This window comes from Dama dama, chromosome 1 (genome assembly GCF_033118175.1).
Source record: "Dama dama isolate Ldn47 chromosome 1, ASM3311817v1, whole genome shotgun sequence".
Taxonomy (NCBI): domain Eukaryota; kingdom Metazoa; phylum Chordata; class Mammalia; order Artiodactyla; family Cervidae; genus Dama; species Dama dama.
Window position 1 is genome coordinate 61,390,944 of NC_083681.1, and position 5,454 is coordinate 61,396,397.

The 5,454-nt window shown below is 42.4% G+C and overlaps 1 non-coding gene across 1 annotated transcript; it reads right to left on the minus strand.

Annotated features, from left to right (window-relative positions):
• Positions 1-539: 539 nt before the first annotated feature.
• TRNAK-CUU (transfer RNA lysine (anticodon CUU)) lies at positions 540-626 on the minus strand. Its single transcript has one exon. It is a non-coding gene; the product is annotated as a tRNA-Lys (tRNA).
• Positions 627-5,454: the final 4,828 nt, after the last annotated feature.

Consider the following 5,454-nt stretch of genomic DNA (forward strand, 5'->3'; position numbering starts at 1 on the left):
AAGTGTCCTGTGGGCAGCCATGTTTTCGCTTCTCATAGCTTTCCCTGCTGATGATTCAGGGCCACACACGGGACAAGGATAACGCAGGGAAGTGGGCCTATCAGTGACTTTACATGGTGACTGAGACTGACCCCGGGGAGTGTGTTAATATTTGTATTCAGTGGCTCCACCCTCCGGGATGCCCTTTAGCAAGTCTGGCGTGAGCCAAGGAGCCAGCATTTCTAAATTATCCCAAGACATTCTGATGCAGTCAGTTTGGGGGCTATATTTTGGGAACCACTGGTCTATGCATGGATCCCTCCACAGTGCCGGACTTCTAGGAAATTCTTCAGTGAATTAACTCAGTGGAAATTCTTCAGTGAATTAACTCTTTGTGACCCCATGGACGATACAGTCCATGGAATTCTCTAGGCCAGAATACTGGAGTGGGTGGACTTTCCCTTCTTCAGGGGACCTTCCCAACCCAAGGATCAAACCCAGGTCTCCCGCATTGCAGGCGGATTCTTTACCAACTGAGCTATCAGGGAAGCCAAAAGCTGTGCCCAACCTGGGACTTGATCCCACGAGCTCAGGGCTCGAACCCTGAGATTAAGAGTCTCATGCTCTACCAACTGAGCTAGCCGGGCAAACTCAGGGAGCTTTTCAATTACTGTTGATGGTGGTGTTTAGCAGTCTAGAAGCAGTGCCTTGAAATGAATACTTAGCAATATTTGATGGGACACTCAGTTAGAGGCAGACATTTAGAAAGTTATGAAGCTTTACTCTCGATGGCCTGTAAATATACATGCACAAATTCACATATACATGCACTAATTCGGTAGCAAGAAGTAATTAAATTATTTGGAGTGATGATTGAAAAATAAATATTTTAAGGGGCAAGAGGGCAAAATTTAAACACTCTGCTCCTCATGCTCATTTCTTCAGTTCCCAGTGTTGACTGAGGAGCTGTAGTAATTACAAGTGGCAATAATGTTTGATAATTATATATTTGCCTGTGTTTACATTGGCCATGAAATAGGGGAACTCAGTTCATAAGTGAACCCTCGTAGATATCCTTTCACTAGAAGGCCTTCAAGAAAGAAGTTCATCTCACAACCAAGCAACAACTGGGGCTGATCATGACACTAAACTCAGGAGGAGAACAATTAAGGATAAACTTCCAGCCCAAGGGGGTGAGATGGGGACTGGAGAGAGGATAAAAGTGCCAACTAGTTGGATCAATAGCAGAGATTCTTTTGAGCATCTGTGTTTGTGCAAGGACCCCATGCTTGGTACTGTGGGAGGCAGGGAGGGGAGAGGAAGGGGCAGAGAGACAAGATGCAGGATCTTATAATGTCTCCTCTGATAGGAGAGTGCCTCTCTCAGCAATATGGGATTAGTGCCAAGTCAGTACTTTGGGAGCTCCCTGATGGAGAAGCTGGAGAGGATTGGGGGCAGCAGGAGAGGCTTCTTTGAGTAGGCAGCATGCAGATGTCAGTCAAAAAATGAACTCTTCTGGGTGTTGGAGATACAGGGGTGATCAAGAAAGAGTGCCTGTCATCAAGGAGCTCCCATTCTGGTGGAGGGAGATAGACCAGAAGTGTTATTATGATTATTAGAGCATTATTAGGGTTTTTTTTTTTTTGGCATTATTAGGTATTGTTAAATAGAAATATCAGATTTATTAATCAATGTTTTGTTGTTCAGTCGCTCAGTCATGTCTGACTCTTTGCAACCACATACACTGCAGCAAGCCAGGCTCCTCTGCCCTCCGCTATCTCCTAGAGTTTGCTCAAATTCATGTCCGTTGAGTTCGTGATGTTATCTAAGCATCTCATCCTTTGCCGCCCTCTTCTCCTTTGGCCTTCCATCTTCCATTGTGGCTCAGTTGGTAAAGAATCTGACTGCAATGTGGGAGACCTGGGTTCGATTCCTGTGTTGGAAAGATCCCCTGGAGAAGGGAAGGGCTACCCACTCCAGTATTCCGGCCTAGAGAGTTATAGGGATCACGAAGAGTCAGACACAACTGAGCGACTTTCACTTCACTTCACTTCCTCTATTATGTCCCCTCACATAAAAATGTATTTATATAAATCCTATTTATATAAACAGGATTATATTATTGATGTGTTTCAAAATGTATTCTCTTTTTTCCACTCAATATTATGTTTATTTGTCCCAAGAGTAAGGTTGTTTTCTTACCCTGAAGCTATTGGTCATCTCTTCCTTCCTTGACAGAATCTCTGTTTTAATCCAGGCATCCACCCTTCTTTGGGTGGAAATTTGTTTCCAGGAAGACAGACTCTATCTCCAGTCTCCAGGGTAGAAGATAATTGGACTTAGCTAAAATAACAGTCCATTCTCCTGGCCAGTGACTGGAATAATAATGGACATAATTCTGGCTAAGGTGAGGGTGAGACTTGTGGTTGGTTTTGGAGAATGGGTTTCCTGATGGTTTCCATTTGGGTTTCCCTGATGATACAAAGAGATACTTTGGAGCACCCTCTCTACTTCTGTCAGTAATTATCATTCCTACTTGGGATGGCTAAAACTATAGCAGCTTCAGTTCAGTTCAGTTCAGTTGCTTGGTCATGTCCGACTCTTTGTGACCCCATGGACTGCAACACGCCAGGCTTCCCTGTCCATCACCAACTCCCAGAGCTTGCTCAAATTCATGTCCATGAGTCAGTGATGCCATCCAACCATCTCATCCTCTGTCATCCCCTTCTCCTCCTGCCTTCAATCTTTCCCAGCATCAGGGTCTTATCCAATGAATCAATTCTTCACATCAGGTGGCCAAAGTGTTGGAGCTTCAGCATCAGTCCTTCCAATAAATATTCAGGGCTGATTTCCTTTAGGATTGACTGGTTGGATTTCCTTGCTGTCCAAGGGACTCTCAAGAGTCTTCTCCAACACCACAGTTCAAAAGCATTCTTCAGTGCTCAGCTTTCTTTATGGGCTATTGGAAAAACCATAGCTTTGACTAGATGGACCTTTGTCAGCAAAGTAATGTCCCTCCTTTTTAATATGCTCTTTGGGTTAGTCATAGCTTTTCTTCCAAGGAGCAAGTATCTTTTAATTTCATGGCTTCAGTCACAGTCTACAGTGATTTTGGAGCCCGAGAAAATAAAGTCTGTCACTGTTTCCATTGTTTTTCCATCTATTTACCATGAAGTGATAGAATTGGATGCCATGATCTTCATTTTCTGAATGTTGAGTTTTAAGCCAGTTTTTCACTCTCCTCTTTCTCTTTCATCAAGAGGTTCTTCAGTTCCTCTTTGCTTTCTGCCATAATTGTGGTATCATCTGCATATCTGAGGTTATTGATATTTCTCCCAGCAATCTTGAGTCCAGCTTGTGCTTCATCCAGTCCAGCGTTTCACATGATGTATTCTGCATATAAGTTATATAAGCAGGGTGACAATATATAGCCTTGACATACTCCTTTGCCAATTTGGAACCGGTCTGTTCTTCCACGTCCAGTTCTAACTGTTGCTTCTTGACCTGCATACAGATTTCTCAGGAGGCAGGTAAGGTGGTCTGGTACTCCCATCTCTTTCAGAATTTTCCAGTTTGTTGTGATCCATACAGTCAAAGGCTTTAGCGTAGCCACTGAAGCAGAAATAGATGTTTTTTTGGAATTCTCTGGCTTTCCCTATGATCCAATGGATATTGGCAATTTGATCTCTGGTTCCTCTGCCTTTTCTAAATCCAGCTTGAACATCTGGAAGTTGTTCACATACTGTTTACGTACTGTTAAAGCCTGGCTTGGAGAATTTTGAACATTATTTTGCTAGCATGTGAGATGAATACAATGTGTGGTAATTTGAACATTCTTTGGCATTGCCTTTCTTTGGGATTGGAATCAAAACTGACCTTTTCCAGTCCTGGGGCCATTGCTGAGTTTTCCAAATTTGCTGACATATTGAGTGCAGCACTTTCACAGCACCATCTTTTAGAATTTGAAATAGCTCAACTGGAATTCCATCACCTCCACTAGCTTTGTTCATAGTGATGCTTCCTAAGGCTCACTTCACTTCGCACTCCAGGATGTCTGACTCTAGGTGAGTGATCACACCATTGTGGTTATCTGGGTCATTAAGATCTCTTTTGTATAGCTCTTCTGTGTATTCTTGCCACCTCTTCTTAATATCTTCTGTTTCTGTTAGGTTCAGGAGCTTGCTCTGTCCACTCCACACATCGACCTGGTATTGCAGATAATAAATTACTTGTTGTTTAATTTAAACCAATTGAGTTGCATCTTTCTGTTGCTTGTAGCAAAAACCATTCTAATTGATATACATCCATAAATAAAACTACATAATTACTTTGAATGGTTGCTTATTATATTGCACATAGAACTAACACTGGAACATTCCCAATTGTTTGACATTTAGGCCGTTTAAAATATTTTTGCCATAATAAACAACCCTGATGAGTATCAGTACTTTCATTAATTCAATTTTCAAGCAACACTTTGTGTGTCTATATACCTTCCATCCTCTGACAATAAGTCTCTATCCTAGAAGATTGGTCCCACTGAGGTGCAGGTTCTTATATCTGACAGTTTTGTCAAAGATCTCCATTTTTTTCTTCTAGTGGAAAGAGCATGGACTTTGAAACCAAACAGAAATGGTTAAAAACCTCTGCTGCTTCCTAGCCAATCTTATGAGCTTCAGTTTCCATGCTCTGTACAAAGCTGTTGTCAGGACTAATGGGAGGGTACATACTAAGAAGCCAGTCTGGAGTCTGATGCATCCTAAGTGCTGCAATGGTTCTTGTTTTTGCATTTTGTTACTTAGAGGAATGTACATGGAAAAAGAGGAATAGGGGTACTTCTCTCAAAATATGGCAGTAAGATGCTACTTGCTTTCTTTCCAGAAAGGCCAAGACTTCCTGCTATTTTTTTTTTAATTTATAGTTTGACATAATTCAGATTTACAGAAGAGTGGCAAAAGATAGCATGAAGAGTTCCTGTATACCTTTCACCCAGCTTCCTCTAAGGTTAACATCTTACATAACATGGCACACGTATCAAAACCAACAAGTTACTATTGGAAATATCATCAAGTATTGACTTTATTTGGATCTAACTAGTTTTTCCATTAGCGTGCCTTTTCCCCTTCCAGGATGCAATCCAGGATACCATGTTGCATCAGATCTTGCTGTTTTTTTTTTTTTAACAGACTCAAAGCCTCTGAGGGCCGAGTTGAACACACTTCTGCCGGGAAAATCTCCAGAGCTAGCATTTATTGTGTGTTTAAGAGTAGCCATCCTCACCACACTATGGGGGAGGTATTCCCATCCTCATTTTACAGATGGAGACACTGAGACTCAGAGAAGTTGAGAGGCTCCATCAGGGTCACTCAGAGGCACAGCCGTGTTAAACTGGGCAGCCTGGTTTCTGCTTAGCTGCCTTCCCGAGAGTACACACTCCCCTGGCCGGAGCCAGTGTTCCGTGGGTGGCCATGGGGA